Consider the following 11,090-nt stretch of genomic DNA (forward strand, 5'->3'; position numbering starts at 1 on the left):
TACAACCCAGGAATGCTCTTTTCAGGGATCTGAGCCATCCCTTTAAAATGTAATCATTAAAAAAAACAGGGCCCTTCTCTCTCAGTCTGTGTGGGAGAGTAGGATCCTGATTTCAGTAAGTACCATTAGCAAACACAGAAGGCCTAATCACATGAGCCAAACCCTCCACCCTCACTTGCCCCCACCACTCCATCAATGTATTTCAGTATTTTTCCTTTGGCACATCTCAGCAATTAAAAAGCTTCGTTACTTTTTGTTTCAGTAAAGTTGAGCCCAATTAATAATGAAGTCTCTTTGCTCTCCTACAGTATCCAGAATAAAATGTGTCATGCTACCTTTGAAAAATGTCTGTCTTTGTTTCTTTTTTGACAATTCACTCTCTTTACTAGTAAAAGGCTATTCCAATTTTCTACTTTTTCATGACTCAATCTTCTGTTTTTCTAGGAATTTGTCCATTCATCTAGATTATATAATTTGTTGGCATGCAGTTGTTCATAGAACTCTCTCATAATTCTATACATTTTTGCAAAATCAGTAGTTATATTCCCACTTTCATTTCTGCTTTTAGTTATTTGTGGCTTCTTTCTTTCTTCTTTGTAGATCTAGTTAAATATTTCTGAATTTTGTTGATCTTTTTGAAGAACCAATCTTAGTTTCATTGATTATTCTCTATTGTTTTTCTACTTGATATTTTATTTATATCCACTCTGACATTTACTAGTTCTTTCCTTCTTCAAGCCTTAGGTTTAGTTTGTTCTTCTTTTTTTAATGGAAACATCACATGTTGACAAGTTAGGGCCATAATGGATAGCTTTACAGAAAAACAGAAATAAGACAGTCCCAAGAAAACAGAGTGTAAATTTGCAGCAGACAGGTTAATGCTCTTCAGCCTCATCTTCTCCTTCTAGCACTATCCACTCCAACTGCCTCATAATCCTTCTCAATTTCAGCCATTTCTCAGGGGGCTAAGAAAACTCTCCTTCCTCCATGCCCTCATCCACATCCCAGTGAGCAAAGACATAATTGGTATACCTTGGATCAAACTTATGGCCCAGGAAAGCCCAGGCCTCAGCGATGGCTGTGCTGTTACTCAATTTGAAATATTTGACCAGGTGTCCACCAGGTACCACAGCAGGAGGCTAGTAATGAGTGCCAAATTAGAAGCTAGTGGGACATAAATTCACAAACTGTATGGTGTGCATGGTCTTGATGGTGGCAATGGCAGCACTGACATCTTTGGGAACCATGTGACTATGGTACAAGAAGAAGCAGGCCATGTGTTTACCATGGTGAGGGCCTCAGTCTTGTTGACTGGCTCAAAGTATACCTTGTTGATCTCTGCTACAGTAAGCTGTTCATGGTAAGCTTTCTTAGAAGAGATGACAAGGGCATATGTGACCAGAGGGAGGTGGATGCAGGAATAGGGCACCAGGATGGCCTGGAATTCTGTCAGATGAATATTCAGGGCTCCATCAAATCTGGAAGAAGCAGTTAGTGACGGAGGACACAGTCTGACTAATAAGGTGGTTAAGGTTAGTATAGGTTGGGTGCTCAATATTGAGGTTTCTATAATAGAGGTCATAGATGGCCTCATTTTCTACCACAGAGGCACAATCGGAGTGCTCCAGGGTGGTATGGGTGGTGAGGATGGAGTCATGGGCTTCAACAACAGCTGTGGAAACCTGGGGGTGCTGGGTAAATGGAGAACTGCAGTTTGGACATCTTGGCATCACCTACAGAGAAAAGTGCCATCTGTAGGGAGGTGGACTAAGAACCAGTTGCCCTGCAAAGCTGTGGAAAACCTAGAAGCCCTGAAAACTTTTGCACTGGTCATGAGCTTATGAATTCAGTACATGAGGAGGTCACTGATCTTACTAATGGTTGTGCCTGAAGGCATAGTTATTGTTAGCATCTTCCTTGTCTGTGATGAGCTGCTCAGCGTGGAAGAGCTGGTGGTAAGTTGCAGTGTGAATTTCATCAATGACTGTGGATTTCAGGTCTACAAACACAACCCTGGGCACATGCTTGCCAGCAGCTGTCCCACTGAGGAAGCTGTTGAAGGAGTCATCTCCTGCCTCAATGATCTTGTCATTTGGCATCTGACCATTGGGCTGGATGTCATTTTCCAGGCAGCAGAACTCCAAGCAGGCATTGCCAATCTGGACACCAGCCTGCCCAAGGTGAATGGAGGTGCATTCATGCATAACTTGGAATTGTAGGACTCTGCAAGGCTGGAGGAAGTGAGGAACAACAAGGATCTCTCACTGCCGGAGTCTGGAAGAGAAGCAGTGAGAGGCCTATTGGCCATGAGGCACCCTATATAACCCTTTCTGGGCCATGTTTATGGAGGGCAGGCATCGGACAGGCTTGGTCTCCTTTTTGTCTCTTTTTGTTTGTTTTAGTAAGAAAAAATTCCAGTTTATTATTGCTTTAAAAAAGGCAAATATTTACCCAATTGTTCAAGCAGGCTTATATAGATAGAGGTATTTCATTTTAAAATATATATGTGTGTAATTTTTCTACCACAGTAATTCATTTCAGGAGAAATTTCATTATGTATCTTTTACAGAGCCCTAAAACAAGAGAGCCAAAGTATTAAAATAAACACGAAGGTGTAGAAATGCTTCAGGCCAGTTCCTCATTAGAAGCCTCAGCATGAGGGCTCCAGAGACCAAAGCAGATGGTCTACTAGGTAGAGCTGAAATGTTCAAGTGAGTTCTGGAAAGAGGGGGTAGTTGGCTGGCTATGACAGGCTCACCCTTGAGGTAGAGCAAATAGAACAGACTGGGGAGATCTGAGAAGCACCAGAGCTATCTGAACTCAAGAGGATGTAAGCGAGTGAGAGTGAGCCGCAGGGGTAATTGAGTTTCAGTTACCTGCAGAGTGGTGAAATAAAGTAGTAACTTCATCTGCCTGGCATGACGGAAGTTTAGAGGTGTCCTTGGCATACTCATAGTAAAATCCATCGCCCTTTCTCTGTGTTGGGTGATGGCAACCATACCACACTTCCTAATGACAGCCAGTGCACGTCCTATTTAAGCAGCACCAGCGCGCTACAGCTAATGAAGCATTTCCTGCAAGCCTGTCTCCCAGGGCTCTCTGCATCCTCTATCTGAAGAATGTCCTTTTTCTATGTTCTTAAGGTGAAATGTTAGGTTGTTGCTTTGAGATCTTTCTTCGTTCTTAGTGTTGACATTTATAGCTATAAATTTCCCTCTTAGCACTACCTTTTTCTTAGAGCTCTGACCTTTCAAGGATATATGTTTATAATCACTTTGCCTTCTAGGAGAATTGACCCTTGTGTCAATATATAATGTTCTTTTTGCCATTTATATAAATTTTTGACTTAAAGTCTAATTTGTCTAATATTAGCGTAACCATTCCAGCGCTCTTTTGGTTAATATTTGCATGGGATCTCCTTTTTCCGTACTTTCGCTTTCAACCTATGTGTGTTCTTAGATCTAAAGTAGATCTCTTGTAGCCTGTTGTTAGATCCTCTTTTTTAGCCATTCTGACAATTTATATGTTTTAATAAGGCAGTTTAATCCATTAACATTTAAAGTAAGTATTGAAAGGGAAGGACGTACTTTTGTATTTTTTTTGTTATTTTTATTATTTTTTGTTATTTATTTTCTGCACATCTTGCAGCATTTCCCCCTCATTTACTCCATCACTGCCTTCCTTTTTATTCAGCTATTTTTCTGTTGTGACATCTTTTAATTTCCTTCCCATTTCCTTTTGTGTATAATTTATATTCTCTTTGTGATTACCATGTGAATTGCATATGACATACAAAAGTTATAACAATCTATTTTAAATTGATAACATCTTAACTTCAATAGCACACAAAGTTCTCCTCCTTCACAGCCTACCACCACCACTTTAAGATATTATGTCACAAATAACATCTTTATATATATTATACATGTTAACATAGATTTATAATTATTCTTTATAAGTGTTTTTTAATTCATGCAGAAAATAAAAAAGTATAGCTGGTAACCAATAATATTGTTTTTTATATTTGCCCATTGTTTTACCTTTACTGGAGATACTCATATTTTCTATGACTATGAGTTATTACCTAGCATCGTTTCATTTCAACTTGAAGGACTCCATTTAACATTTCTTGTAGAGCAAGTCTGGTGGTAATGTATGCCCTCAGCTTTCATTTACCTGGGGATGTCTTGATTTCTCTCTCATTTTTGAGGAACATTTTTTGCCAGATATAAAATTCTTGCTTAACAGTCTTTTTTTTCTTTCAGCACTTTAATATACCATCCCACTGCTTCTCACTTCCAAGGTTTCTGCTGAAGAATCCCTTGATAATCTTATTAGGCATCCCTTGTACATGATGAATCTCTTGCTATTTTCAAGATTCTGTTGTGGGCTTTGACATTTGACACAATGATTACAATGTATCTTGTTGTGGGTCTTTTGAGTGTATCTTACCTGGAGTCTGTTGAGCAGCTTGAACTTGTGTATCCATGTCTTTCCTCAAATTTTGTAAGTTTTTTAGCCATAATTTCTTCAAATAGTCTCTCTTCCCCATTCTCTCCTTTTTCTCTTTGGGACCCTCATGGTGTGTATATCAATCAACTTGATGGTTTCCCGTAAACCCATAGGCTCTGTTTACCTTTATTCATTTTTTTCTTTTCCTCAGACTTGACAATTTCAAATGTCAGATCTTCTAGTTCACTGAATCTTTTCCTGCCTGCTTACATCAGATTTTGAAACTTCTAGTGATTTTTTTCAATTCAGTTATTTAAATTTTCATCTCCAGAATTTGTTTAGTTAATTTTTATCATTCTCATCTCTTTGTCAATATTCTCATTTTGTTCATATAATTTCCCTTATTTCCTTACTTTAGTTCTTTGTCTATGTTTTCCTCCAGCTCTTTGAGCATATTTGAGACAGTTTCTTTTTAAGTCTTTGTCTAGTATGTCTGTCACCTTTGTTTCCCCATGGATGCTTTCTGCCACTTTATATTTTCCTTTGAATGGGCCATATTTTCCTTTCTTTTTGAACGCCTTGTGCTATTTTGTTGAAAATTGGGCATTTGAAAAAAACAGCCACCTCTCCCAGTCTTTGCATTCTGGTTCCTTGCCATAAAAGATCTTCATTAATCATCAGGGAATGTCATGAGCCTTGAGATCAGCCCAGGATAAAGGCTTAAGGTATAAAAAGATATTCTCAGGTTTTTTCTGGTCATGCATCTTTTCTGTACTCTGTGTGTGCGTGCATGTGTGTTTTCTCTTTTCCTTATGTATGGCTGTTTTTGAATGTCTTAATTACCTGAATAGTCTCACCTTAGCTACTTATCAGTAACTTAGATATTCTACTGTATTCCTCTGTATGTAAGCTCTTGTTGCAGGCATCTGAAGGTCTGTAGTCCCTCTTAACTTTTGTGGGCAATTTCTACTCTTTCTAGCAGCTTTTCACAACCTAAGAACTGAGCTATCCTGCTGTTTCCATCTAAGCTCTGAGTTAGGCAAAAAAAAAAAAAAAAACAAAAACACCAGTCTCTCAGGGAATCCATTGGAAATTGGGCCATTGCCTCCTCCTGACCACATTGCATCATGGTAGGGAAGGGCTGGGGCAAGGGTGAATAAATACATCATTAGATTTCCTACTGCTTTAATGTGGCTTTTTCTTGATTGGGCGTTTAATTGGTTTCCTGAGAACTTTGACTGTTTGTCAGAGTGTCTGTAAAGTTATTTTAGCTCATCTCTAGTTGTCATTGTTTATTTTTAATGTTTCTATTAGGGAACAAGTGCTTGGAACTTCTTATTTCTCTATCCTACTCTTTATCATGCTACCTATACAAAACTCAAAATAATTGCATGCCTCTTGATTTGTCAATGTGACAAAAGTTTTTCTTAAGGTGGATAATCAAGAATATTGGCAAAAAACATTATCCTCCAAAATCACCATTTTAGAATAGCAAAAATATGAAACAAATCACTTGTTTGAAAATAAATTATAATATATTTATGAAATACAACACTATGTAAGTATACATTAATGAGATATTTACTGATACAATGGATAACTACAAAATACAGACATACCTTGGAGATACTGTGGGTTTGGTTCCAGACCACCCAATAAGATGAATATTGTAATGAAGTGACTTATACAAATCTGTTGGTTTCCCAGTGTGTATAAAAGTTATGTTTACATTATACTGTAGTCTATGAAGTGTGCAACAGCATTATGTCTAAAACAATAATGTACATACCTTAATTTAAAAACATTTCATTGCCAAAAAATGCTGACCATCATTTGAGCCTTCAGCAAGTCATAATCTTTTTGCTGGCAGAGGGTCTTGCCTCGATGTTGATAGCAGCTGACTGATCAGAGTGGTGGTTGCTCAAGGTTAAGGTGGCCGTAGCAATTTCTTAGAATAACACACCAATGAATTTTGCCACATGGATAGACTCTTCTTTCCATGGACGATTTCTCTGTAGTGCACAATGCTGTTTGAGAACATTTTACCCACAATAGAACTTCTTCCAAAATTGGAGTCAATCCTCTAAACACTGCCACTGCTTTATAATGAAGTTTATGTAATATTATAAATTCTTTACTGTCATTTCAACAATTTTCACACCATCTTCAACAGGAGTACATTCCATCTTAAGAGTCCACTTTCTTTCTCATCCATAAGATGCAACTCCTCATCTGTTAAAGTTCTATCATGAGATTGAAGTAATTCATGACAACTTCAGGCTCCATTTCTCATTTTAGTTATCTTGCAATTTCTATCACATCTGCAGTTACTTCCTCGAATGATGTCCTGAACCCCTCAAAATCATCCATGAGGATTGCAATCAGCTTCTTTCAAACTCTTGTTAATATTGATATTTTGACCTCTTTCCGTGAATCAAAAATGTTCTTAATGGAATCTAGAATGATGAATATTTTACAGAAAGCTTTCCATTTACTTTTCCAAGATCTATCAGAGGAATTAATATCTATGGCAGCTATAGCCTTACGAAATGTATTTCTTCAATAATAAGACGAAGGTCAAAACTACTCCTTGATCCATTGGCTGCATAATGGATGTTGTGTTCACAGGCATGAAAACAATATTAATCTCATTGTGCATATTCATCAGAGCTCTTTGGTGACCAGGTGCATTGTCAATGCGAAGTAATATTTTTTAAATAATCTTTTAATGTTTTTATCAGTAGATCTCAAAAATGGGCATAAACTATTCAGTAAACCATGTTATAAACCGATTTGCTATTACCCAGGCTTTGTTGTTCCATTTATTGAGCACAGGCAGAGTAGATTTAGCATAATTTTTAAGGGCCCTAGGGTTTTCAGAACAGTAAATAAGCATTGGCTTCAATTTAGAGTCACCAACTATATTAGCCCCTAACAAGAGAGTTAACCTGTCCTTTATAGCTTTGAAGCCAGGCATTGACTTCTCCTCTCTAGCTATGGAAGTTCTAGGTGACATCTATTTCCTATATAAGGCTGTTTTGTCTACATTGAAAATCTATGGCTTAGCATGGTCACTTTCACTAATTATCTTAGCTAGATCTTCTGGATAACTTGCTGCAGTTTATATACATCAGCACTTTCTGCTTCATTTTGTACTTTTATCCTATGGAGATGGCTTCTTTCCTTAAACCTCATGAACCAACAGCTGCTTCAAACATTTCTTCTGCAGCTTCCTCACCTCTCTCAGCCTTCATAGAATTGAAGAGAGTTAGGGCATTAGACTTTGGCTTAAGGGACTGTTGTGGCTGGTTTGATCTTCTGTCCCAACTACCAAAACTTTCTCCATATCAGCAATGTCTATTTTGCTTTCTTATCATTTGTGTCTTCACAGGAGTAGCGCTTTTAATTTCCTTCAAGAATTTTTCTTTTGCATTCATAACTTGGCTAACTGGCATAAGAGGTATAGCTTTCAGCCTATCTTGGATTTCAACATGCCTTTCTCACTAACCTTAATAATTTCTGGCTTTTGATTTAAAGTGAGAGACATGCAACTCTTCCTTCCACTTGAACACTTAGAGGCCATCGTAAGATTATTAATTGGTCTAGTTTCAATATTGTGTCTCAGGGAATAGGGAGGCCTGAGGAGAGGGAGAAAGACAGTGAATATCCAGTCAGTGAAGCAGTCATAAAACTCCCAACATTTATGAATTAAGTTTGCTGTTATATGATTTCAGTTCAGGGCACTCCAAAACAATTACAATACTAACATAAAAAATGACTGATCACAGATAACCATAACAATAGTAATAATGAAAAAATTCAAAATAGTGTGAGAATTACCAAAATGTGACACAGAGACATGAAGTGAACAAATGCTGTTGGAAAAATGGCACCAATAGCCTTGCTCAATGCAGGGTTGCCACGAACCTTCAATTTGTAAAAAACACAGTATCTGAGAAGTGCAATAAATCAAACAGCAATAAATGAGGTATGCCTGCACCTAAAAATTTATTGAGAGTAAATCTCATATTAAATGTTCTTACCACACACACAACTAAATGCAAGAAAGTTTGTGAGTGATAGGTATATTTATTATCTTGATTGTAGGTGATGGCAACTTGATTGTATACTATGTCCAAACTCACAAAATTGTATGTATTAACTATGTGCATCTTTATACCAATTATACTTCAATAAACCTGGGGGAAAATGACTGCAGGGATTTTGTGGAATCTCCTAAGATTATTATACAATGTGTATGGAAGTGCTAAAAGCCAAAAACAACTATGAAACAACTGAAATAGAATAATAATATAAAGTGATGTTTTTGTTGTTATGAGTGCTATTGAATCACTTCTGACTCCTACTGGTGCATAGCTTTCAACATCACAGCAACATGCCACTACCACAGTACAACAACCAATAGATGGGTAGTGTGGTTCCCTGATCAGGAAACAAACCCAGGCCATGGTGGTGAAAGAATTGAATCTTAACCACTAGGCAACCAGGGCTGTCTATAAAGTGATGTACTGTACCAAATGTCAAGGCTTATTATAAACCTATAGTAATTAAATGAGAATATTACTAGTGTAAGTATGGATACATTTAAAATCAAGAAGACTAGAGAGAGTAAAAAGAAAAAATCACATTTATGGATCATTATATATGACAGAAATGACAGTAAAGAACAGAGAGGAAAGAAAGGACTAGTCAAAAGATTATGCTAAGAAAATTGGTCATCTATATGGAAAAAAAATAAGTATGAATTTTTACTCCACCACATCAGTTCCAGAAAGACTAAAGACCTGAATGTGAAAAACAAAATTATAAACCTCAAAATAAAATATAAAGTGATATCTATTTAAACTCTCAGGAGAGGGAAGAATTTCTTAAACAAATAAAAATCACTGACTAGAAAAGAAATGAGAAAATTTGGGTGCTACATAATTAAGAAATTTTGTGCATCAAAAGACAACCTGAAAAGGTGAAAAGACAGCCAGCATATAGAGAGAAGATACAACAGGGAAAAATGTAGTATTAGTATCCAGAATATGTAGAAAACAGCACAAAAATCCTGCCACAAATCAATCAGAATGGCACTTGATTTAACATTAAAAGGGCATAAATAGGCATCCCATAGAAGAAAAAATATGAATTGCCAATGAACATAAGAAACTCAAGCTCATTAGAAAAAGGAGAAGCAAACAGGATTATAATGATATTTTATATAATTTATATTCACAACAATAAAAAAATTGACAATACAAAGCATTGGAAGAATGAGGATAAAAGGGAACTCTTGAACACTGCTAGTGGGAGTGTAAATGGTCGACCATTTTATACAGTAGTTTGGCATTAGTCAGTAAAACTGAACATACAAATACCCCATGGCTCAGCAATACCACTCCTAGGCACAGATTCAAGCAAGATAATATTAGGGTAGAAATTTATATTTAGTCACAAAATATAAATTTTGTGTTTTTCTACCTTCAATCATTAACTTTATGAATGAATATTATAAGTGAAATATATATATTTAGTATATTCAATCAGTATTGTGCATTTATAATAAAACGTTAAAGTGACATCTGCATGGTAAAGTTTGAGGCAGAGAGAAATATTTAGTTTTTCTTTTTGAGGAAGATTAGCCCTGAGCTAACTGCTGCCAATCCTCCACTTTTTGCTGAGGAAGGCTGGCCCTGAGCCAGGATCCGTGCCCATCTTCCTCTACTTTGTACGTGAGACACCTACCACAGCATGGCTTGCCAAGCCATGCCATGTCCGCACCCGGGATCCGAACTGGCAAATCCCGGGACACCGAAGTGGAAGGTGTGCACTTAACTGCAACGCCACTGGGCCAGCCCAGAAATATTTAGTTTGTTTCCTGGCCTTATTAACTTATTCTGTAATAAGTTGCATATTTTGTGAATCATAGAGGTGAAAGTCCCTAAATAATTATAACTAGAAATTACTAATATAGTAAAATTCAATACTATGGAGTTTATAGTGTATTCACTTTTATGATTACACACATACACATACACGCAAGTATGCAAATATAGAATTGTGTGTGTCTAATATTTTAAGAAGTTTTCTATGGGTCTCTAATAACTACTTAATTTGAAATCCCAACACTGCATACTATGAACTACAGAAATCTTTCTTAAAACATTTGTTTGTTTTTAAGAACTGTTTGTTGTCTGTATATAAAATGGAAATAGTCATGTTCTTTTAGTGAAATTATCATTCTGAGAAAATTACATGCCTTCTAAGAGTTATAGTCTTTCCAGATACTAGAATATGAAGAACATTATGCCATCTATTCAAGGACAATCTCAGGCTTTAAGGAAGACGTGACTAGGACATTTATATCTGAGTTGTGTTCTCCCACTTCTCTAGCCAGATACACAACATCCAAATAATATTTTATCTCTTAAAGAGCAGAAGTTTCCAGGTAATCTGTTTATTAATCTTATTGTTTAGTCTTGAGTTAAACAATAAAAACAGCAATTCTAACAGGATTAGATGTCTTGAATTTTACTTGAAACTTATGGCTGTCTAAAGCTGTTTGTTTGGACTTTAAGCATTAAAAGTAAGTGAAAAAGCTCTTTGTTCATTTTTACCAAAGTAACATCTTA

At 36.5% G+C, this 11,090-nt stretch overlaps 1 pseudogene; it reads right to left on the reverse strand.

The window, feature by feature from the left end:
* Positions 1 to 875: 875 nt before the first annotated feature.
* Positions 876 to 2,204, reverse strand: LOC106829895 (tubulin alpha-1C chain pseudogene; annotated as a pseudogene).
* Positions 2,205 to 11,090: the final 8,886 nt, after the last annotated feature.

Source organism: Equus asinus, chromosome X, assembly GCF_041296235.1.
Source record: "Equus asinus isolate D_3611 breed Donkey chromosome X, EquAss-T2T_v2, whole genome shotgun sequence".
NCBI classification, from domain to species: Eukaryota; Metazoa; Chordata; class Mammalia; order Perissodactyla; family Equidae; genus Equus; species Equus asinus.